The sequence below is a fragment of the Phoca vitulina genome, unplaced genomic scaffold (genome assembly GCF_004348235.1).
Source record: "Phoca vitulina isolate PV1807 unplaced genomic scaffold, GSC_HSeal_1.0 scaffold12, whole genome shotgun sequence".
Taxonomy (NCBI): Eukaryota; Metazoa; Chordata; class Mammalia; order Carnivora; family Phocidae; genus Phoca; species Phoca vitulina.
In genome coordinates, this window is record NW_022589715.1 from 45,376,176 (window position 1) to 45,400,307 (window position 24,132).

Below are 24,132 nucleotides of genomic sequence, written 5' to 3' on the forward strand. Positions count from 1 at the left end.
GAAGAATGTAGCAGGAGGGGAAGAACGAAGGGGGGGAAATCGGAGGGGGAGACGAACCATGAGAGACGATGGACTCTGAAAAACAAACTGAGGGTTCTAGAGGGGAGGGGGGTGGGAGGATGTGTTAGCCTGGTGATGGGTATTGAGGAGGGCACGTTCTGCATGGAGCACTGGGTGTTATGCACAAACAATGAATCATGGAACACTATATCTAAAACTAATGATGTAATGTATGGGGATTAACATAACAATAAAAAAATTTAAAAAAAAAAAAGAAAAGTAATGGCAATAAAAGACTTCCATATCCTCTACTCTTCTCACTTTGTTAGAACAGAATCTTTAAATGAATCAGCTGATTTTAAGACAGCAATTGCTCAGGGCCTCATGGACACCAAACTAAAGAAAAAGCACTGTTATTTCAGGAGTGTCAAAACCTTAGATTAGCCAAGTACTTAAAAATATATGTAGCTTGGGGTGCCGGGGTGGCTCAGTCGTTAAGCATCTGCCTTCGGATCAGGTTATGATTCCAGGGTCCTGGGATTGAGTCCCTCTCCCTCTGCCCTCCTCCCCCCTTGTGCTCTCTCTCTCTCTCTCTTTCTCTCTCTCATAAATAAATAAAATCTGAAGAAAAACAAACAAACAAAAACCAGAAACCAATCACTGTCCTCCCTGCCTCTCTCTCCTCGGCTCCAAAGACATCCATCTGATGTTTCTTCTGTGGTCACCATATTTCCAAGTCAGAAACTGTATGCTGCTCTCTTTCGATTCATCCATTTATATATAATCTACTGTTTTCCTATTATGGCAGCTGAAGATTTTAACTTTCAAACACTTTCTACTCTTTTCCCTATCTCTCAAAGCAATTATATCTTAAAAAAATCCACAGTCATCTTTATGTTAAATAAATCTTGCACACTGCTGAGCTGAATGGTATACTCTTATTACATTTCCTTTCTTGCAAGATGCTTTAATTTTCTTGTTATTGATTGCCTCATCTTTTCATTTACTCAGTTTTCCCTGAATCTATTGCTAAGTGTTCTAATATTCCCCCAATACTCTGTAGAGTGCCTCTCAGTTCAAGTACCCCTGCAGTCAAGTCTGCTGGATAACCTCCCTTTCCATGTGCCTCCTGCAGATCTGCGGTGATGTTCTCCTGGCCAAGGCACAGCTCTCAGCCTGGGAATCCCTTTACTACTTTCCTGTCCTGGGTGCTCTGCTTTGCATTTCCATGTCTTCCTTCTTGATTTAGTCCCTCTTTTTGATGAAATACATATTCTAGTAGCTTCCTGTGAAAGGCCCGGGTCGTGTTAATCCCTACCACTTGGAACTAGTGCCTGAAACTGCTGAAAAGTTTTTGAGACTTTGCCTGTCTGAAAATATCTTTATTATGTCCTCATGCTCAATTTGCCAGGGCATGACATTCTAAGTGGAAATTAATTTTGTGGGCATTATTCCTTTTCCTTCTGGCTTCTAATGTTACTACTGATATGTCACCATGATTCTTTTCTTTTCTTTCTTTTTTAAAGATTGTATTTATTTATTTGAGAGAGAGACAGACGGACATAGCGAGAAGAGAGCATGAGGGGCACCTGGGTGGCTCAGTCGTTAAGCGTCTGCCTTTGGCTCGGGTCATGATCCCAGGGTCCTGGGATCGAGTCCCGCATCGAGCTCCTTGCTTAGCGGGGAGCCTGCTTCTCCGTCTCCCTCTGCTGCTCCCCCTGCCTGTGCTCTCTCCCTCTCTCTCTCTAATAAATAAATTACGTTTTAAGAAAAAATAAAAAAAGAAGAGAGCATGAGTGGGGAAAAGAGGGAGAAGCAGGCTCCCGCTGAGCAGGGAGCCTGGTGCAGGGCTCTATCCCAGGACCCTGGGATCATGACCTGAGCCAAAGGCAGATGCCCAACCGACTGAGCCACCCAGGAGTCCCTCACCATGATTATCTTCTTATTCCCAGTGCATTGTGTGTGATTTTTTTTTCTCTCTGAAAACTTTTAGGATATTCTTGTCCCTGGTAAGAATAAGTAATATTGTGAATAAATTCTGTCTGTCCAGAGACTCTTCTTCCGCTTCGATGTTATTCAGCCATTTGATCCTCACACAACCCTATGAGGTTGTTGCTACTATAATTATTCTCATTTTACAGTAGTGGAAAACATGACACACACAGATTAGGTTATTTTCCTCCCAGGATTTATGTCCAGTCCAATGCTCCAATACATGCTCTGGACCACTATTTTTAGCTTCTCCAAGAAGGTGAAAGGAACCAAAGGAATTGCCCACCAATGCAGAGTTTAAGGTACTAGGTCCAAGGAGTAGGGATTACCACCACCTGGAGTTTGGCTTCTTGAGCTACACACAAGGTCAACGCCAATCAGGAAGCGGTTTCTCTGTACTAGGCTGCCTTGGACATTTCATAACAGGAACCAGCCAGTAGCACTTCTTACAGCCAGCAGGCAGGGAGCTTCCAAAGGCAGAACAGGTATAATTTTTAGCATGGCCTTGTGCTACTTCCAGCCAACCAGGAGCCTTGCAGAGGGTGAATCGCTATGTGTCAGGCTGATGCAGCGCCAGTCTTGTCAACAGCAAGCGCTCCTCTTTGTGACGTTTTAGGGTGTCTTGCACCCAGACACTGCCAGCTCTTCCTGCCCTTATCTTCTATACTTAACTGCAGTCATAGTGATTTCCTCTTCTTACCTTCTAGAATGCCACTGTAGAAGTCCATCATTGGGCACCTGGGTGGCTCAGTTGGTTAAGCGACTGCCTTCGGCTCAGGTCATGATCCTGGAGTCCCTGGATCGAGTCCCGCATCGGGCTCCCTGCTCAGCGGGGGGTCCGCTTCTCCCTCTGACCCTCCCCCCTCTCATGCTCTCTCTCTCTATCTCATTCTCTCTCTCAAATAAATAAATAAAATCTTAAAAAAAAAAAAAGAAGTCCATCATTGGCACACGATTGATCTCTGTGTGTGATTGTCTTTGTATTCTTTTGTTAACTTTTCCCACATTTACGTCTTCCTAGCTAGACTGGGCAGAACTATCTTATACATCTTCTAAGTTGTCATGGTGACAGAGACAACATATATACCCACACATGCATTTGTGTGCACATGCTTTTTAAAGGCCTTTTATCATAGAGGTAATATGTCTTCATTCTAAAAAAAATTAAACCAGTGCAGAAGGTGGAAAATGAAAGTTACATTTTCACAATTATTTTATTTTATTTTATCTATTTTATTTTATTTTATTTTACTTTAGAGAGTGGGGGGAAGAAGGGACAGAGGGAAAGGGAGAGAAAGGATCCCAAGCAGGCTCCATGCCCAGCGTGGAGCCCAATGCAGGGCTCTGATCTCACGACCCCAAGATCACAACCCGAGCCGAAATCAAGAGTCTGATGTTTACCTGCCTGAGCCATCCACGTGCCTCTACATTTTCTCAATTCTTTTGAGTCTCCCAATTCCCTGCTTTCATCTTCTGCCACCTCACTGTCTATTCCCTCACCACAGAAACAGCAATGATTACTTATGTAGCTCTTTCCAGAAATTTTTTGTGTATATAATAGCATATATATGTATTATATCTTTTAACATAAATGGTATCATGTTATGAATACAGTTCTGAAACTTGGCAGTTTCATTTGTTACATTTTTAACATCTTTCTGTAGGTGCAAATTCTTCCCCTGTGTAGTATGAATGAATCAATCTTTTTAACCAGTCATCTATTGATGGGCATTTAAGTCCCGCCTAGGTTGGGGTTTTTTGTCATTGTTGTTGTTGTTGTTTTTTAAGATTTTATTTATTTATTTGACACAGAGAGAGAGATAGTGAGAGAGAGGGCACAAGCAGGGGACGCAGCAGGAAGGCAGAGGGAGAGGGAGAAGCAGGCTGTCTGCAAGGAACCCGAAGTGGGGCTCAATCCCAGGACCCTGGGATCACGACCTGAGCCGAAGGCAGCCGCTTAAACAGCTGAGCCACCCAGGAGCCCCTGTCATTGTTGTTTGCTTTGCTATTACAATCAGTGAACGTCCTTGTAAGAACATCTTCAATCACTTATGCAAGTATATTTATAAATGACCTCATTGAAATGGAACTTCTGGGTCAAATATGCACTTAAAATTGTTATAAGTACAGCCACACTTATTTCCATAAAAGTTATGCCAAATCTACTCCTACTAACCGTGTCAGAGAGGGTTTGTTTTCCTCCGTTATATCCAATTCCAAATCATATAGCTTTTTTTTTTTAATACTCCAACATTTTTTAAAATTCTATTATGTTATGTTAATCACCATACATTACATCCTTAGTTTTTGATGTAGTGTTCCATGATTCATTGTTTGCATATAACACCCAGTGCTCCATTCAATATATGCCCTCTTTAATACCCATCATCAGGCTAACCCATCCCCCGCCCAGAACCTTCAGTTTGTTTCTCAAAGGCCATAGTCTCTCGTCATTCGTCTCCCCATCCAATTCCCCCCCTTCGTTTTTCCCTTCCTACTATCGTCTTCTTTTTTTTAACATATAATGTATTATTTGTTTCAGAGGTACAGGTCTGTGATTCAACAGTCTTACACAATTCACAGCGCTCTTAATATTTCCTTATCTGCTTTGGAGGAAAATTTGCTTCTCTTTGTCATTTTAATTCTCTAATAATGATTGAAATTGAGCATATTTTCAGATATTTGTTTGCTGTTGGTCTCTTTTTTTGCAATGAACTGATTTTTATGTCCTCTGACCATTTTCTTTCTTTTTTTTTTTAAGATTTTTTAAATTTATTTGTTTGACAGAGAGAGACACAGCGAGAGAGGGAACACTAGCAGGGGGAGCGGGATAGGGAGAAGCAGGCTTCCCGCCAAGCAGGGAGCCCAATGTGGGGCTCGATCCCAGGGCCCTGGGATCATGACCTGAGCTGAAGGCAGACGCTTAACAACTGAGCCACCCAGGCACCCCTCCTCTGACCATTTTCTAGTGGGCTGTCCATTGGTTCTTTGCTTTGGTTTGGCTTTTTGTTGATTTTACAAGAGGTTTATTTGTTTTTTTGTGGGGTTTTTTTTTTTTTTTTTGGTAGATTAATGAAATTAGTCCATTACCTGTTATACTTGTTGCCAGTATTTTCCCTGGCTTTTTGTCCATGTTTTAACCCAGTTTTTTCTTTTTTTTTCTTTTTTTCACTTTGTTACTGTGTGTGTGTGTGTGTGTTTGTGTGTGTGTGTGTGTGTGGGCATGGGAATGTATATGAACTAAGGCAGCAGAAAAGAGTGGAGGATGGTTTAAAATCCCAACCACATAGGAGTGAAGAGGATAAGGGAGCAGGGAAAGAAACAAGGGAACTTTCTAAGCCCTACTGCTCATGTGCATTTGCTCATTCCACGGGAGTTGTAAGCCTTACATAGCAGCCAGGAAGCAACCATTATCTAAGCCTGAGACTCCTATTTACATAGTTTTCAGTAAAGAAGAAAAACCAAAACAAGAAAAAATTTTCAAAAAATACATCATTAGATAAAAAGCTAGTTTTCTCCTCTCTCCCCACCCCCAAAAAGATTATGGGCTATCCAGGATTGGATGACAAATTAATATGCAACTTGCCCATGCCAACTCTTCCGGCCAGTTTAATTCTCATCAGCCACTATAATTTATTAACAGTGAGGTGAGAAAAGACATGAATCAGCTTAATGTGATATAAGTAGGGCGTTGCCATAGCAACAAGATGCAGTCTGTTTTCTACTATTTATGTATGGTTTATTTTCTCCAGAGCCTCTGAGTTATTGCTTGAAACAAATGGAATGAGAAACATCTTGTTCTGAACACCGCCCCCCACCCTTCAGTGTGTATGTGTATATAAAACCACATTTTTTTTTCTGTGAGAGAAAAAAACAAATACACGAAATTAAAAAAAAAATGTTTATAGCAAAAAAGCTAACTACATAGTTTCCAATCCACTGTGATTTTGCAGAGCTCAAATGCTTTTTTTATTTTCACCTCTGAGACACGTGATTCCTCGCTGAAACCTCTGGGAAAAAACCCAAAACACATGCTGGAAGCAAACCCAAAGCTAATATTGTTTCTCAAAGGAAACATTCATATTCTCCACCCAGACTTCATGACTGGCTGGAACCAGCTCCCCACTCCTAAAAGAGTAGACTAAGAGTGAGCAGACTAAGCCTGGTGACAAGTTTTTATTTTACTCCATCTCCAAAATTCAGAAGAAAAGTCCAGTCCAGGGAGACAGCAAGGGCTGAGATTATGAGCCTGTCTGCTTGTGAAGGGCACCATGGATCCTTAAGGCCCCAACCGTGCTGAAGTACCTTGCAAGGAACAGGCACATTTCACGAAGGATCCCCTTCATCTCCTCCATTTTCCACTTTTCTCTGAGGATGTAGAATTCAGGGGTTTTTTTTGTTTGTTTGTTTGTTACATTTTAAAGATTTTATTTTTATTTATTTGTGTGTGTGTATGAGAGAGAAAGCGCAAAAGCAGAGGGAGAAGCAGGCCCCCCACTGAGCAAGGAGCCTGATGCAGGACTCAGTCCCAGGACCCTAGGATCTTGACCTGAGCTGAAGGCAGATGCTTAACTGACTGAGCCATCCAGGCGTCCCTAGAATTCAGTTTTTAGGTCAGAGATGGAATTGGTCATCTCCAGGCCATAGAAGACATCAGGGTTTCTGCTGAGCAGAAAGGGAAGTAGGAATGGAGTCCCTTCATCATCCCCTTCTCTCATCCTAACTCCCAGTTCCTATCATAATTGCCCCATGCTCTGTAAAGACAGGAGAAGGCATAAAACAAAGGGGAAATATAACACTCAGATCTTCACTCTGCATTAATATGAATTAACATTTATTTGGTTGTTTTATTTGAAACTTTCTATCACGTCATATGTGTAGCAAATCTTCCCGATCAGATCCTCAACCTTCTATGCTTGGCTGTGAGCTCCAGCAGAAGAAGCCCAGTCATGACCGTAGCACTCACTTCTCATGAAGATGGTTCCTGGATCTCAGAGTCTAACATGTTCACCTTCAGGACCCCCAAATGTCACACCACTCTTCAGACACTCCTCCACTGTTCAGGTCTGGGAAGAAGGGAAATGGTGGGAGATTATCATAACCACTTTGGTGTCTGAGAAAGGCCCTTCTCCCCACCCCATCTTCTGCTGGAGGGAGGGATGAGGAGTCAGAATATCATACAAGTGAATTCAAGCAGTTCTATGTCACCCAGCCTCATTAGTCCATAGGTCCTGGATATCACCATACGATACCCTCGTCATCGGTACCCCACTGTGATTTACCACTAAAGACAGCATCTAATTCATCCCACACTAGAATCTTCCTTTGAGTCATTTTCCTTCAAGAGTTGAAGCACTTCTAGCTTTAGTGAGCAGTGAAGTATTTTCTTTTCTTTCTTCTCTCTCTTTTTTTTTTTTGGTATCATTTACATACAGTAAAGTGCACAAATCCTAAACTTGAAGAATTTTACTTATGGGTATGCCCATAACCACCCACCAGACCAAGATTCAGAATATTTCCAACACTTCAAAAGCTTCCCTGGGCCCCTTTCCAGTCTCTACCTGTCCAAAGGTATATGCTACTCTAATTTCTATCATCATCACTCAGTTTTTCTTGTTCTTGAACTTACGTAAATGAAATCATACAAACTTTTTTGTATCTGGCTTCTTTTGCTCAGCATAATGTCATCTGTGAATGATATTGTATGAGTGGTCCATTTATTTTTAGCTGCATAGTACCCTACTCTATGAATATTCCACATTATATTTGTCTGTTCTCTTATTGATGAACATTTGAGGGTTTCCTGCTTGGAGCTATTGTGAATAATTTGGGGCTCTATGAATAGTCTTATACATCTCTTCTGATCGGCACTGCAATTATACAGAGTTGAATTGGTGAATCATAAGGTAGGTTTAGGTTTAGTAGTTACTATCAAATTTTCCAAAGTGGTTGAACCAATATACACTCCCAAAACATCCTTGGCAACACTTAGTATGGTTAGTCTTCTAAACTTCGGTCATTCTGTTGAGTAGTAGGATCTCATTGTGGCTTTCCTTGGCATTTTCCTGGTGACTACTGACATTGAACACCTTTTCAAGTGCACGGCCCAGGGCGCTTGGGGCACTATGAGGCCTACACTTGCCCACCAAGTATCCCCATACCTGAGGGAATGGAACAACTAAAAAAGCACATGACAGATGGAGAGAGAGACCACAGAAGAAAGGATAAAGCACTTTCCCTGCTTTTTAAACAAGGGGTCGCACACATATGTGCCTGGGCTCCACCCTCAGCCTGCTGAGTTCAAATCTTCAGGGTAGGGTCTGAGATCCTGCATGTTCATCAAGATGCCAACATGATTGTTATGTTCTGTAGACCCTTTTCAATCAACATATAAATTATTCAGTTCTCGCAGGGCTAGATAAGCAAACAAGGAAACAAACAAACTATCCACACTAGCTCTCTCCAAGGCCCTCCACTGTGGCCTTGAAAGAGTCATCTCTATGCACTGACTTCACTTTTCTTACATCCACCCCTCAACCCACTGCAAACTTGAAGTCATTCCACAGAAACTGCTCTTGCCAAGGTCAACAAGTACATTTTAGCTTCAAAATCCCAGGGTATTTTTTAGTTCTTGTAATAGAAACCTTATTTTTTATTATTTGCCTGTCTTATATCTCCTTTAAGTGCCCTCTTTCCCAATCAGGATGGACCCCTAGGAGCCTAGTTTATACTTTGAGATCCTTCCCTCTGGCCACAGATGACTGGACCAGGGATGGCCACCTGAATCTATTCTAGGAAAATTGGATTCTCTCTTTCTCTCTGTCTTTCCTTTCCCTCTCTCTACCCCATTCCCCATCTCCTACTTTCTCTTCTTCCCTCCCTCTCTCCTTCCTTCCCTCTTTCTCTCTCCCCTCTTCCCTATTCTCTCTCAGGAATTGAGATTCTAGTTGAGTCTGGGCAAGTCTTTTAACTAGACAAGTGATTCCCTCAAAACCATACGGTGACCATCTTCCAGTTTCTATGTAGCCTCATGAGCCGAGGAAAGATATCAGCGAAAAGCAAAGACAGCAGATATGCAGAGAAAAGCTGCAAGGGTGCTAAAAGCTTTAAGTTCTTGCCTGCAGACCTTCCTGCTCTTGAGTCCATGTGACACTCCTGTTCCTTTATAATCTGTCCTTTCCTTTTTCTTGAGCTAACTCAAGTTGGTTTCTGTTACCTGCAGCCAAAGAATCCTAATTACTACCACCCTTGCTTCTCTCAGCTTCTTGGAAGAGTCGGTTCCTGCTGAGGACTCAGTACTTCCTGACTACTTTCTTCTTTATATGTGGATAAGTAGCCCCTGCTGGGTTTCCTGCTGCTCCAGTCACATCTTCATAGTCTTCCATGCTGGATCCTCTCCCGCTTCTCTCCGAAATATGCTGTTCCTTGGGTTTGTCTCTGCTCCTCCCTTGTTTTTATTTCACCACTCCCAATCTCAGGCATTCCACTTGTCATCTCTATAGGAGGTACCCAGCCATCACCAGTCTCCTGATCTCTAGATCCTCTTATCTCCCTGCCTACTGCTTGCATGGCCCACGAGTGCCTCAGACTCACAAGTCCAAACCCAGGGTCATTATCATTCCCTCATCCCAAACTTCCTCCTCCTATGTTCTCTCTCTTGAAGAATGGTACCACTCAGCTGTTCAACAAGAAACCTGACCATGTCCCTAACTCCTCCCTCTTGCTCCCTTACATCCACTATCCCCCTGTCAGCAAAGTCCCCAGTCCTGTCCAGTCAATTTCCAAAATATCTCTTGAAATCACTTGCTTCCCTCCATTTTCCCAGCCTTTGGGCTGGTTTAGGCCACATTCTTTCTCCCCCACTGACCTAATCGGTCATCTGCTTCTCGTGTTGGCCCTCCTTCTCCCCACCAACCCAGTCCTCTTTCTACTTTATAGCCACAATGATCTCTCTAAAACAAAAATTGGGTGCAGGTGTTTCCCATGTCCTCATTCTTCTGGGGTTAAAGCCTAGACTTTTTAATATGGTTCACGAACCCCTGTGTGATCTGCCTTCAGGCCTCAGCCTCCAACCACAGGAGATCCCTCAGTGATCTCACAGGCTCTCTGAGTCTTTGTGCCCTTGTGTGGGCTCCTCCCTCTACCCACCACTCTTCTTCTGGCCTCCCTGCCCCCTTCTCAACTTGGTTGACTCTTATCATTCAGGTCTCAGCTTTAAAGTCTCTTCTGTGGAAGCCTTCCTTCACCCTCGCCCCCTAACTGCTCCCATCAAACTATCATGCTGCATTATGATTGCCTGTTTATTTATCTGTCCCTCTCATTAGAGCAAAGCATAAGCTTTTTTTTTTTTTTTTTTTTTTTTTAGATTTTATTTATTTATGAGAGGGAAAGAGAGCATGAGCAGGGGCGAGGGGCAGAGGAAGAGGGAGAAGCAGGCCTCCCACTGAGCTGGGAGCCCCACATGGGACTCAGTCCCAAGACCTCTGGATCATGACCTGAGTCGAAGGCAGATGCTTAACCGACTGAGCCACCTAGGCACCCACATCATAAGCTTTATGAAGGCAGGGCCTGTACCCTCACCTTCTAGCCAGTGCCTGGCACATAGTGGGGATTCATACTTGTTGAATAAACAAGTGAATGTTAGAGCACTTCAACTTCTTTAATATAGATGAGGCAGGTTAAGGGTTGGGGAAGGGGAAATGAGATTAAAGAATAAGTAGGACCCAGACATAGAAGAGATCACCTCTCAGGCAAAAGTTTGATTTTGATTCTGTCAGTGAGAGGGAGATGGATAAGTTTTACTCCCCAAATTCACACTCACTCAAGATGGTCAGTTGGTTTATCTCCCTATGCCACATCACCTATGATGTGGCACAGGGCTTGTGCTGATCCCCTGCCTAAAATTCCATTCCTGTTTCAATCACACCTCACCTGCTCTCTGAAGCTTTTCCTGGCTCATCCAGACTCTCCCTGTTTCCCTAAGATTCTACAACGTTCTGAGCCAATACTACATAGTCTGTCCCTGGACAGCATTCTCTGTTTCACGGTGTGCTGTCATTTACTATGGGTCACATCATTCTTCTGTAAACCAGAATATAAGCGAGAGTGACTTAAAGCCAATAAAAAAGGAGATTGTGTACACAAACATTGCAAAGAGTGTCCAAATGAATATTATCCTTCCAAATAATCCTTATTCAAAATAGTCATAGAACTCTTCTTTGGGAAGGGCTTTAGATCTATCTTATGAACTGTATAAGAAATAGATTTGTTCTTTATTATAACCCTGAATTTTTGGCCCCCAAACTTATTTATTCAGCCTGCTTACCCACCTTATTTTTCAGACTTGCCTCCAAATGACTTTTATATGTAATTGTAACAGCATGTTCAATCAGAAAAGCAGAGCCACTATGAATGATAAGGATCGAGGGATTTGTTTTATGGATCATACTTCCCACAGGTGTGAGAGCTGTGGAAGATGCCTATTGCCTGTGCATCTGGGATGGGCCTGAGGTCTCTTTAGACCAGCAGGGTCAGCAGTCAAGAAGAAAATCTGACATGAAGTCTGGCAGAGTGAGGACAAACTGAACCCCGCGTGGGTCTCTCACTGCTGCCATCATTGACAATGTGCATGACCTGCAGGAAACTGTGTTGCAGAGCTGTACCCGGGTCTAGTACCTGAGCCTAGAGTCAGAGGGCTGGGGCAGGCAATGCAGCGGCAGCTCCTTCCAACCCTGATGCTGCACCAGACCCACAAGGGGAGCCCCCAAGATCAACAACAATGTGTGCGAGCTGCAGTGACACTGGATACCCTACACCAACCTGCAAATTCCCTCATGACCAACCCTACCCCAGCAGTGTGCATGGAAGGCCATTTTAGGAAATGTGATTTATTTAGCTTAGTAAGTTGATGGGTCACATTAACAGCACGGTTATAAAGCTCAAGCTGACCTCCAAGAGATGGTTTGCCGCCATTGAAAGTAGTCAGAAGCAAATGCTAGTATAAGAGTTCCCGAGAAAGTTGGACACAGGAGTAGAATCTTTGGAGTGAGTGGCAAATGCATCCAAGAAGGTCAGATTGACTTCTTTAACAAAGGACCATGTTCATTTGGATATATAACATTCTGATTTCTTTATGGGGGGGGAAAGTAGTTATAATATTTTATAGCCATTCCTTCTATTTTCATCATTTCCCCCTCTGGTTCTCAAGTATATACATCTTTTTGTTGTTGCTGTTGGTGGTGGTGGTTATATTTTCGCTCAACTGAGTGTTGTGGCTCATTCAGAAGTTGTTCAAAAATAATACAGAGGAATGGGTAGGTCCTGGGACGGTGTCCTAGAGCTGGCTGATTCCTTCCTCCTACCCAGGAAGGAATTCTTGCTACTTTCTCGTCATGGATAGATTTTAGAGTCCATTTTTCCTTGGGGCTTGTGACCCTCTGGCCTTTCAGCACATCTGTGCAAGTCTTTTCTTGTTACACAGCATTTGTCAGCTTCCTTATTTTAGCTCTTCCTAAAGGCTTTCTCCTTTAGCGTTGGCAATTTTAATACACGTGATCCTATTCTTGTCACCCAGACAAATCCAGAGGCAAATCCAGAGACCAGCAAAAATGGTCTGTGAGTGTAAAAAAACCCTAAATAACAAATGGCATGGTTCATGCATCACCGTTTAGTCAGCTCCATCCCAGTTTCTTTTTTTCATTTCTTGAACAAAGCCCAGAGGCTTTTGGTACCTAATATGACTACTAGTGCATCCACCACCTTGACCGTTGCCGCTGAATTTTTAACTGTATACAAATGTACTATTTTAACCATTTTTCGGTGTACAGTTCAGTAGTGTGAAGTACATTCACAGTGGTGTGCAACCAATCTCTAGAGTTCTTTTCATCTTGCGAAACTGAAACTCTGTGTCCGTTAAACACTATCTCCTCATTCTCCCCTCCCCCCAGCCCTTGGCACCCGCCATTCCACTTCCTGACTCTCTGACTCTGACCCCTCTAGGTACCTCATATAAGTGGAATCCTATAGTACTTGTCTTTTTGTGACTGACTTATTTCACTTAATATAACGTCCTTGAAGTTCATCCGTGGTGTAGCATGTGTCAGAATTTTCTTCATTTTTAAGGCTGAATAATACTCCATTGTATGTACCTACACCATTTTGTTTACCCATTCATCCATCAGTAGACTCTCAGGCCGCCTCCACCTTTTTGCTCTTGTGAATAATGCTGTGATGAACAGGGGTGTAAAGTATCTCCTTGGGACCCTGCTTTCAGTTCTTTTGTGTATATACCCGGAAGTGTAACTGCTGGAACATACAGTCATTCTGTTCTTAATTTCTTGAGGAACTCCCATACTGCTTTCTCCAGCACTATTTTATATTCCCACCAAAAGTGTACAAGCGTTCCAATTTCTCCACATCCTCACCAACACTTGTTATTTTCTCTGAGCTTTTCTCTTAATAGTGAGCATCCTAATGGGTATGAGGTGATACCTCCTCATGGTTTTGATTTGCATTTCCTTAATAATTAGTGATGTTGGACATCTTTTCATGTACTTGTCCATTTGCATATCTTCCTTGAAGAAATGTCAGTAGCTCATTTCTTTTTATTGCTGAATCCATTGTATTGATGTACTCCAGTTTACTTATCCATTCCCATACTGAACACATCTTGGTTGCTTCCAAGAATGCTTCTGCAACAATTGTGTGTAGATTTTTGCATAAACGTAAGTTTTCAACTCATTTGGGTAAATATTAAGGAGTGTGATTACTGGATCAAATGGTGAGAGTATGTTTAGTTTTGTAAAAACAAAAAAACCTGCCAAACTGTGTTCCAAAGTGACAGTACCATTTTGTATTCCCACCAGCAATGAATGAGAATTCCTGTGGCTCCACAGTCCTGTCAGCATTTGGTGTTGTCAAAGAATAGACTAGATTAGATTATACCCACCCCTTACCCAAGCCACCCTCTGGGGCTCCCACTGCTGTACTGAAATATGTCTTGATGTCTTTCTTGAGGACAGTGACCACTTCTCTTTCATCTTGGTATAGGAAGAAGTGTAGGGTCTGGCATAGTAGATGCTTACTATTTGTGGGATGAATTAATGAATGAGTAAAACAGCCAGAAACACACATTTTGTATGCACTTTGCATCCATGAGTCTTCTAGGCCTCATACATATCCCACCTTCCAGTCTGGTCCCCAGGCCACATTCTTTTTCTTTAGGTCATAATTCCCAAACTCAAGGGAAAATATCCTTGCTGAACCCTGACTCTCAAAAGGAAGAGAGAAGAATCCCAGTGGCTTAAAAGGAATAATGCTCGGTTAGCCCCTGAACAGACTCTGGCAGTTTCTAAGGGAAGAATCTCATTCTAAGCTGTGCTGTTCCATGAACAGTGACCCTTGGCCAAACCAGAACTGAGGAGCTTTCCTCCCTTCGCTGAACATTTAGAAATATATTTTTGGGTTGTTTTGTTTATTTGTTTTACAATAAGCATGCATGACTTTAGGAAGCAGAGGAACCAGGGATTTTTTAACTATAAAAATACACTTTATTATTGGTAGAGCATTGGTCAGAATGTTACTGTATTCTATTTTTGTTGATTATTGTATTGAAGTACACATATATAATTATGGACAATATTTTGAGAATATTTTCACCCTTTATAACCCACAGTTCCTAGTTACTGAGGTTCCCATATCAACGAGTTTCTTCCATAGTATAGAGAATATAGATACTCCTTCAGCCATTTAGCTGTGAAGCGTGGTGCCCCCAGGGCACATTATTATTGGCTATGGATAATAGGTAGGGTAGGAGGCTTTGATAAGGATGGTTCATTCTGAAGAGGTAGAAGTGTGGGAAAGGAGAGACAGTAGATCCAGAGGAAGATAGAGATGGTCAGATGCCAATACTGGGGATCTCAGCTCTCCTTCCCAGCTGAGCCTCAAGATGAGGAGACTGTAGAGAAAGCTGGTTAGGCAATGAAGTGTCCAGGTCAATAGGATTTGATTACTCCATTCCCCAGGCAGGATACAGGGAGGCCACAGGCCTCTAGGAGTGCAGCCTTTAGCTTCTCTACATCCGATAGGGAGGGAGAGTGACAGCATACTTGGCTACCTACAGCCTGCATATGGCATACAGAGTATCTAGGAGTTCCCAAGCACCTTAGCAAGGTGACACAAAGGGGCAGAGGCCTGATGGAACAACCAGTCTCAAGTCAGGATGAAGATGTCTCAGCATGTAGTGCTTTTAAAAATCAGACTCCAGGGACGCCTGGGTGGCTCAGTCAGTTAAGCATCTGCCTTCGGCTCAGGTCATGATCCTGGAGTCCAGGGATCGAGCCCCACATGGGGCTCCCTGCTCATCAGGGAGTCTGCTTCTCCCTCTCCCTCTGTTTTCTCCCCACCCCAGTTCCTGCTCTCTCACTTGCTCGCTCACTTTCTCTCTCAAATAAATAAATAAAATCTTAAAAAAAAAATCAGACTCCAGGTACGAGTGCCAGGGAGAAACAAAAGACTAGATGAGGCCAGTCCAGCGGCCAGGCTAGGAAGCAAAGGTCATGGGGACCTGAGTCTTCTTCTCTCCTGGTGCCATGAGGTCAGATAAGTTCCCACTTAGCTGAAATATCATCTTTCCAAGAGAAGGAAGTGGGAAGAACTGAGCATTTATGTGAACTCTGAGTCATTCAGAAGAGATTATTTAGATGGCACAAATAGAGATACTGGTGATTTACAAGTTTAAAGATTGTTTCCTTCTCTCACTATTCATGGGTTGAGTGCTTGCTGGGAAAATTAATCAGTTATGGAAAAATAAAGAAGTTTCCTTTCCTTCCTACAACTGAGTAGTACAATGTGCATATGTTCTATGCTGTCCCACATATGTGGTGTTAGTTGGATAATTTCAATTGTTTTCCCATTGGCTTTGTGTACTTTCTTGATTTGCACAATATTCAGTCCCAGGGTCCTTGAAAAACAAAGTATCCACACACACACACACACACACACACACACACACACACACTGTAATATCACAACCCAGTTACTGCCATGATCACTGCTGATTCTGAGTCACCAGGCTCCACACCTGGGCTGAGGTCACCCTAGGTTCTAAAAGCACCTGGAACACTTCTGTGAGCTGTCATGAAAATAATTGGCTGCTTATTGGATAACTTCCATCATCCCAGCTTTATATCCTTCTGGCAGAAATGTCCAGGAACTGTGTTATAGTACCAAATTCTTAAAAGGAGTTTTCAGAGTGTTTTAATTGTATCGTCTCAGATAATGCCAACAACACTGTGAGTTAGATGGAAGAAATGGTAGTAGTTCTATTTTCAAAAAATCGATGCTCAGAAGCTTAAGTTGGGACCCAGTCATAAAAACAGAAAGCAAACTATGTCTTTCAACAGAGAGAATTTATTATAGGGAATTGGTTGCTGGTGTTCGTATACTGGAACTGCTCATACTGTTGTGGGGTTGGGAGCCAATGGTCAAGTAAGAATTCTTGAGATATTTTTGGTGCAAAAAGATGCTTTTATTATAGCACAGGGACAGGACCCGTGGGCAGAAGGAGCTGTACTTTTGCTGTATGAAGCTGGTGGTTATGTGCTTAGTGCTCAAGGAGGTGGAGGGGACAATGCAAGGAGTATTAGATCATAAAAGTCTTCTTAGAATTTCGACTTGTAAAACTACTTTCACAAGATTTCTCCTGTGCTTATCACTCAGCTCGATATTTACTATGGGTGAGATGTACAGGCAGTCACGCGACCCTTTAAGAATGTAGCCGCCAGCACCTATTTGATCCTTATCGGAGCTCTGCAGGCTATATATAGGTCAGCCTTCTGGGCTAAAGGTGAAAAATTTTCTGCTTCTATCCCTCATTAATATCAGCTTAACTTCAGTGATGGCATGTTGGTAGTTGAAAATTATCCATGGCAAATGATTTATATTATGAAAAATCACACATTACAATCAGGTTTCTTTTTGTTTTTGTTTTTCTGGAGAGCTGGTTATTAACTATTTATCAGCACACCCCTGGTTGTAGGTATTGGAGGACTGGGGGGAAAAAAAAGAGAACATTAAAGTAACTCAGAGATAGTGAATGGAGAAAGCAGCTACCACCCCAGGACTGGGAAACAAAGGAAAGAGGCAGGGCTAAGAAAATCTGGCAGCGCAGAGGAGGGGCTCAGAACCTGGGCTCAGACTGCAGAGGAGGGGGCATGATGATACTGCTTGGGGGTGCTGATGGAAACTGGAGGCCAGAACCGACCACTGGTGCCGTGGTGAGGTTGACAGGGATAGCAAGCCGCAAGGAGTGTGTCTTTCCTCCTCCTGCCTCGAGTCCCCCTCTAGTGCCCCTATTGGAAAACTTAACAGGAGCGGCTGCAAAGGAGAAAATAGGGTTTGCAGAGTCCCAGGGGCAGCCTTTCAGAACAGCATACAGAACGTGGGTTGGGATGGGAACTAAGAGCTTAATAACTAGCATATTTTAAGCAACTTGCCCAAGGTCACACAATAAGTGTGGTCTGTCTTGTTCACTGCAATGTCTCGGTGCCTAGAAAAGTACCTAAAATATAAAATGCACTCAGCAAACATTTTTGTAAGGAAGGAAAGAAGGCAGGCTAGACTAGCCCAGTTCTACAGCACACATTTAAAGGCAAAAAGAGTCCAAAATGTCCCTGGTTGTCCGCCCCAGTTGTGTAGTCATAGCACCAAGTATGTCTTTATACTTGATGCGCTGTCTCCCAGTGTGGCTGTAGGAGCTAACTAAGGAGGTACTACAGCCTGGTGCTTTGGAGAAATGTAGATCTGTATTCAAATCCCAAACCCACTATTCAAGAGTTGTATCGCTTTGGGCAGATCACTCAGCATCTTTAAGCCTTGGTTTTCTCATCTGGAGAAAAATGGAGATAATAATGGTGTGCGAGGCTTAAATGAGGTCATTGTATGTGGCACCGGCTCAATCAATGTTCACTGTTACTATTACCTCCATCCCAACCCCAGAAAGGTGGGCAGGTAAGTGGTGGGCTGGGGCGAGGCAGGGATCAACGACCGTTGTTCTGGGCCTCCTTCCCATGCTCGCCAGTGCTGGCCAAGTCCTGGGCTGGAGGAGCAGGGGTCTGACCATGGCTGTGACGGTCAAACCCAAGGTTGGAAGATGGAGGCCAGGCTGGCCATGGCCCAAGCTCTGCAACGCAGCAGGGCTCCACACACCACACTGTAACCGCATTCTCTGGAGCCTAGAAATCCGAATCTGTGTATTTCCTAATAGCTCCAAGTTTCAAAGCAAGTTTACCCCAGCCTGAGACAAACGTGGGTGTGGCGGTTCCTTACATTCAAAACGAAACAAAAGAAAAGAAAACAAAGAGAACCCCCGCCCCAAACCCAGGAAGGCCTGCGGACTTTTCCCAGGCAGAATGTGCAGAGGGAGAGGAGCGAGCAAGCCCCTCTGCGGCTGCTACCCGGATCCAGAGCCTAGGAACACAGCCCTCCAGGTGCTCAGGTCCGGGGTCCTAAGCCTCCAAGGCACCGGAGCTGCAGGGGTGGGGCGGGCGGGGGTCGCTCTGCTCAGCCCAGGTCCGAACCAAGTGCGCAGCCGGGGGCCGGGACCCGGGCCGGGGAGGGCGGGCGCACGGCCGGGCTTGGCTGCGCTCCGCCCCGGGAAGCACCCACTCCCCCTGCCGGAATCCCGGGAATGTCGCCGGCCCGGGAAGCAGCTGGACCGCCTCTGGGCAGAGGGAGAGGTCGAACCTGGAATTTCTTGGGCGCTTTTGCACCATATCCCCCCAAGCGTTTCAGCCCCGTGAAGTAGAACTCCACGGGGGGGAGGGGGACGGTGAGAAGGAAGCTGCCTACTTCTTCCCCGGGAAGACTTAATCGCGGCAAAGTCTCCCAGTCCCAGCTCGTAGTTCCCCCAAATGCCTCTTCCTGGCTCGAAAGCTCCCTTCTTTGTGTCTGAGGGAGGAAGCCCTTCCCCGCCTGGAAAGCGACAGGGCCACCCCCGGGCAGGCGTTTCCAGCTGGATTGTCGCCATCTCGTGGCAGGATTGGGTGGCCACACTGGCGCCTCGGCCAGACCACCATGCCTGCAACTTTCTTGGGTCTCCAAGAACCAACAAATCGCAAGTGCTTGTGTCTTCCTAAAGGCAACCAAGTGTTAACTGGAGAGTCCAGGAGAGAGCAGGTGCCTTCCTGAGGGGCTCTGCTTCCTGAGGCACCATGAGCAACTTGAACAAGGCACCAATTCCCCACCAATTTCCAATGATACAAACTAATGATTAAGAAGACAGAGGGGCGCCTGAATGGCTTAGTCGTTAAGCGTCTGCCTTCGGCTCAGGTCATGGTCCCAGGGTCCTGGGATCGAGCCCCGATTGGGCTCCCTGCTCCGCGGGAAGCCTGCTTCTCCCTCTCCCACTCCCCTTGCTTGTGTTCCCTCTCTCACTGTGTCTCTGTCAAATAAATAAAATCTTAAAAAAAAAAAAAAAAGAGATGCACTCTGTCTTGTTCCCACTGGTTAGTAATGTTATTATACTTGATGAGTATTATTAAAGGACCCCTGTTATTAAAGACTCCCTATTATTATTGTTATTATTTAGCATTTATAATATATTCTGTATTTCCAAAGCACTCAAAGACTATTACTTCCCTCAGCTTTCCAAACACTCCACAGAGGCAGGCTTCATTTTATAAAATAGGGAAACTGAGGCACTGTAATTAGTGCAAAGTTCATAGATTGATGAGTCACCAGTAGTCATTTCTTCCTGGATGATTACTGTCTCACTCCAAAGTGTCAGAGATGCCAGTAGATGGTAAATAGACACCTTAACTTGGAAAACTAGTTCTCTCACCCACTTTTACGAACCATTGTAATCACATTAGAAACCCAGTTCCCGGAGTTTAAAACTTACAAGTTATGTGCTCATTGCATTGAACATATGGATGGTGTTAATTGTATTTTATTTTATTTTTACAAGTCAAACACAACCCATTAAAAAAAAAAAGCAGGAATGTTACAATCAATAAACCAGATGTATCTTGATTTGGAGAATAGATTGGTTTTCAAGACAAATACCCCATTCTTTAGACACAACAAGCATAAAGAAGACCAATAAAAAACAATCATCTTATTTTAGTGTCTATTATCCTTTCAGAGACAAGAAAAACTATTTTCTGCTTTCAGATTTTGTTTCTTCTAAGAAGTTTTCAGTCTTATCAGTAGGCACACTCCTATTACCAAGTACCTTAAGTTCCTTCAATAACAGCTTTCTCTTCAAAAGCACCAACAAAATAAGTTAGTTCGCTCTGCTCATGGAAAGTGCCCCTCTTCTTCCTTCCACCCCCTCAGAAAAAGAGAGAAAAAAACATCCTGTCATTCTAGAAGTCTCCAATGGAAAGCCTAGGTTTGAATTCAGAGCTGGGTCAGGATTGAGGTGAATGAGGGTTTGAGAGGCTTGTCCCTACCATCAGTTGCGGAGTTAGCCTAGCCCCCAGCAAAGCTGCAAAGTTGAGGAAGTTTGCCCTGGGAGCCTTCCCATACAACCTTTAGTGTTCTCTTTTTACCTGGTTCTCACCCAAAATAAAAATTTCTAAATGTGTGTTTTTAAAGAAGTTAAGGGAGTTATTTGTTGGCTTGGGGTGTATCAGGTCGGCCTTCTCAACTTTCTTTATGTTCATTCAACTGGTTAATTTGCTCAGAAGGAATGTGTTTATGAATTGTATTAATAAATAGCTCCTCTTTGTGGACCTATGATAAGTTATTATTCCTAGGCAGCCATCCTTTGAAGTAGATTCTCATTAACCCCACTTTACAGGTAAGGAAACTAAAGTTCAAAAAAGCTCAGATAAGCTGCCCACAGTCACACAGGTAGGGAAGAGCTGGGATAGGTATACAAGGCTGCAACTTCTGTGCCCACAGAAATATGAAGCTACCTGCACAATCAGGACTCTTTCAGGTAGGAAAACAAGACTCAGGAGTATGATAGGTAAATAGGAAATACGTTAACAAATAATACAGAGGGACAAAACATTCACAGTCAGTAAGGAAAGAGTCCTGTGTGCACACCCAACATGTATATACCATGTCTGTGGAGTGGACTCCTATGGCGCTAGCCTGGAGGCGTTTGCTCAGTTTGCCAGCCAACCTCATCTTTTTGCTTTCTGTCTTAGGCCAGCTGGACAAGGTGGGATAGGGTTAGGTTAGTCAGTGGAGAAGCACATGACTCTCCAAAGTCTTTCCGGCTCCTTCAACTTCCAGCCAGTGGGGAAGAAGATTCTTCAAGGAGATCCCAGCCTTTGCCAGATACAAAGAGAGTCCAAAGCCCTAGGCAGTCCCAGTTGGAAAACAAAAACATAGGGTTTACTAGTGTGTTAAATGGGATTTTTCCAGGGGGTACAGGATACACTGAATAAGAAAGGGTGACAAAGCAATGAGGGAGGTGATTTCCACTCAATTGTGAGATTTAAGAAATTGGTAGGAAATTGATAGGCAATATAGAATGATGTTTGAGAGGAGTGTTCTGGAGCCAGGCTGTCTGGATTTAAATCCCAACTCCATCATTCATTAGCTGTGTGAACTTGGGCCAGGAAATGGGCCTTTTCTTTTTTTTTTCTTTTTTAAGATTTTATTTATTTGAGACAGAGAGCTCGTGTGCATGAGTAGGGGGAGGGGCAGAGAGAGAGAGAAGGAAAAGCAGAACCTGATTCGGGGCTCAATCCCAGGACCCTGGGACCATGACCTTAGCCAAAGGCAGATGCTTAACCACTGAGCCACCCAGGCACCCCAATTTGGCCTTTTCTATGCCTTGGTTTCTTCATCTGTAAAACAGGAGTGATTACAGTATCTGCCTCCTAAGGTTGATGTGAAGATTATGAATTAACATATATGCTTAGAGCAGCGTCTGGTCCATGGTAAACACGGTGCAAATATGAGTATCTATTATCATTATGGTGGAAAGAAACTTTTCAACCAAACTTATCTGTGCGCCTAACACTGCTGGGTGGTCCTGGGTAATGTACACAACCTCCCTGAGCTTCACTGTCCTCTTCTATAGCATAGGGTAATAACACCCTCTTGTGAGGGCATTGTGAGGATTAAGTGAGTTATGCATAAAAATACTCATAATTTTGGTCACAAGTAGTGGTTTGGTAAATTCCCATTTCCTTCCTTTCTTCAATTTAGCATTAATGGGTTTGTTTGTTTGTTTTGGTGTGTTTAGTGGTGGGAAAAGAGAGTAAAAATGAAAATATGTATAATCTATAAATATATCTTATAATTAAGCTATATAAATTAAAATATATTTTATAATAAAAAAGAGAACTCTGTGCTTTATAGGGATGTCATAGCACCCAGATACAAAATGGCAACCAAGCAGGGCTGTTCCTGGGGAAAATTGTAAGGTATGTTAACAGCAAGTCGGTCTCCCCTTTTAGGTGCAGTGTATTGGTCAGGTTCAACTTTGCCTTCTCTCCAGATTGTCTGATAGCAGGATCATGGGGAGGAAGGAGGGGGTGGAGTGAGGAAAGGGACTTGAAATGACTCACTGAAGAGCTACGATGTTCACCATTGCTTCAGCTCCTTTCCTTTTTCCCTGAAGCCAAGGTCAGCAGGGCTGAGGTGGAGGGAGAGGCTCAGGTTGGGCTAGTGGCCCTCTCAGAAGCCCTGGGCCAGGGTGGGGTAGCTACCTGCATCCCTCTTCCTCAAAAAACAGAATCAGCAACATCTAGGAGCTTGTTAGAAATGTGGAGGCTTGGGACACCTGGATGGTGCAGTCGGTTGAACATCCGACTCTTGGTTTCAGCTCAGGTCCTGATCTTGGGGTCGTGAGATTGAGCCCTGATGTAGAGCTCCGAGCTTTAAAAGACTCTCTTTCCCTCTGCCCCCCTCCCCCACTCTCTCTCTCTCTCTCGAATAAATAAATAAATCTTTTTTAAAAAATGTAGAAGTTCAGGTCCCACTCCAGACCTACTGAATCATAACATGTGTTTTAACAAGATCCCAGGGATTTAGATGCGCATGAAAATTTGAGAAGCACTGAGCTAGAGCCTATGGTGTCCACTGTAGACGCTTGGTCTGAATGGACACGGAGATGGGGACTCTTACTTCAGATTGTGTATCTCTCTTTCATTTCCTCTTTCCTCGAATCCACACTGTGTGCTTTATAAATGGAAAAGACAGGGGCCTACTATGGCAAAAGTGACCACTTTAATTGATGAGAACTCTCAAGAGGCCCAGAAGTGGGAGATGGCCCAGATGACAATTGAAAATTCACTTTGGTGGCAGGTAGGGTGGCAAGGGCAATGATCTGTCAGTCAGGTGGAGTACCCACTGTATGCCAGGCCCCCTACTGTGTGCAAACACTGTGGATGACACAAAGAAATAGCATGGTGCCATGGAAAGCACTGGACTGGGAGTATTCAGGAAATCTGGGCCCTGTTCCAAACTCCACTTTTAAGTAGCTGGGCAATTCCCGTCACCCCCAGCATCTTTGTTCCCCATCCGAAAAACCCGTGAGTCAGATTAGAAGACCCTAAATTCCCATCCAACTGTAAAAGGTCTGTGATTCCAATAGTCCTAGCCTCAAAACCTTAAGCTAATTTGGTAGACAAAATGATTTTAAATGATTACACATGAAACAGAGGGCAACCCAGGACAGGATGTGATTAAGGTCTGAGTTGTGCGGAACTAGCAGCCTAGGGATTAAGAACTCCTGGAAGCTGTGCGTAAAGGGCAGGATCTGAACCCTCCCTAAACTCCTCCCCTCGCTCCCGGAGCCAATACAGAGGGGGGCGGGCTAGACTTTCACGCTTGGCCACAAGGTGTCGCTGTCATGATGTGAAATCCATGGCTGGCAGGGATGCTTCCTGGGAAAGTCTTTGCTACCCATCTGGGTAAAGGGACACCACCGGCTTCCAGACCTAAAAACACAGGTTTCTAAGGGTTATGTGGAGCTCAGAGCACAGGGTCGTCTTTTGTCTAAGAAGAAAGCAGTGCAGGTACTCTGCCCTGCTCAAGTTGGCTCAGAAGTCACAAAAGAAGCAACGAGCAAGAACGTCAGTGCAGAGAAGATAAAGGAGCCCACCTCCTTACAGACACACACACACACAACACACACACACACACACACACACACACACACGCTTTTTGGACATC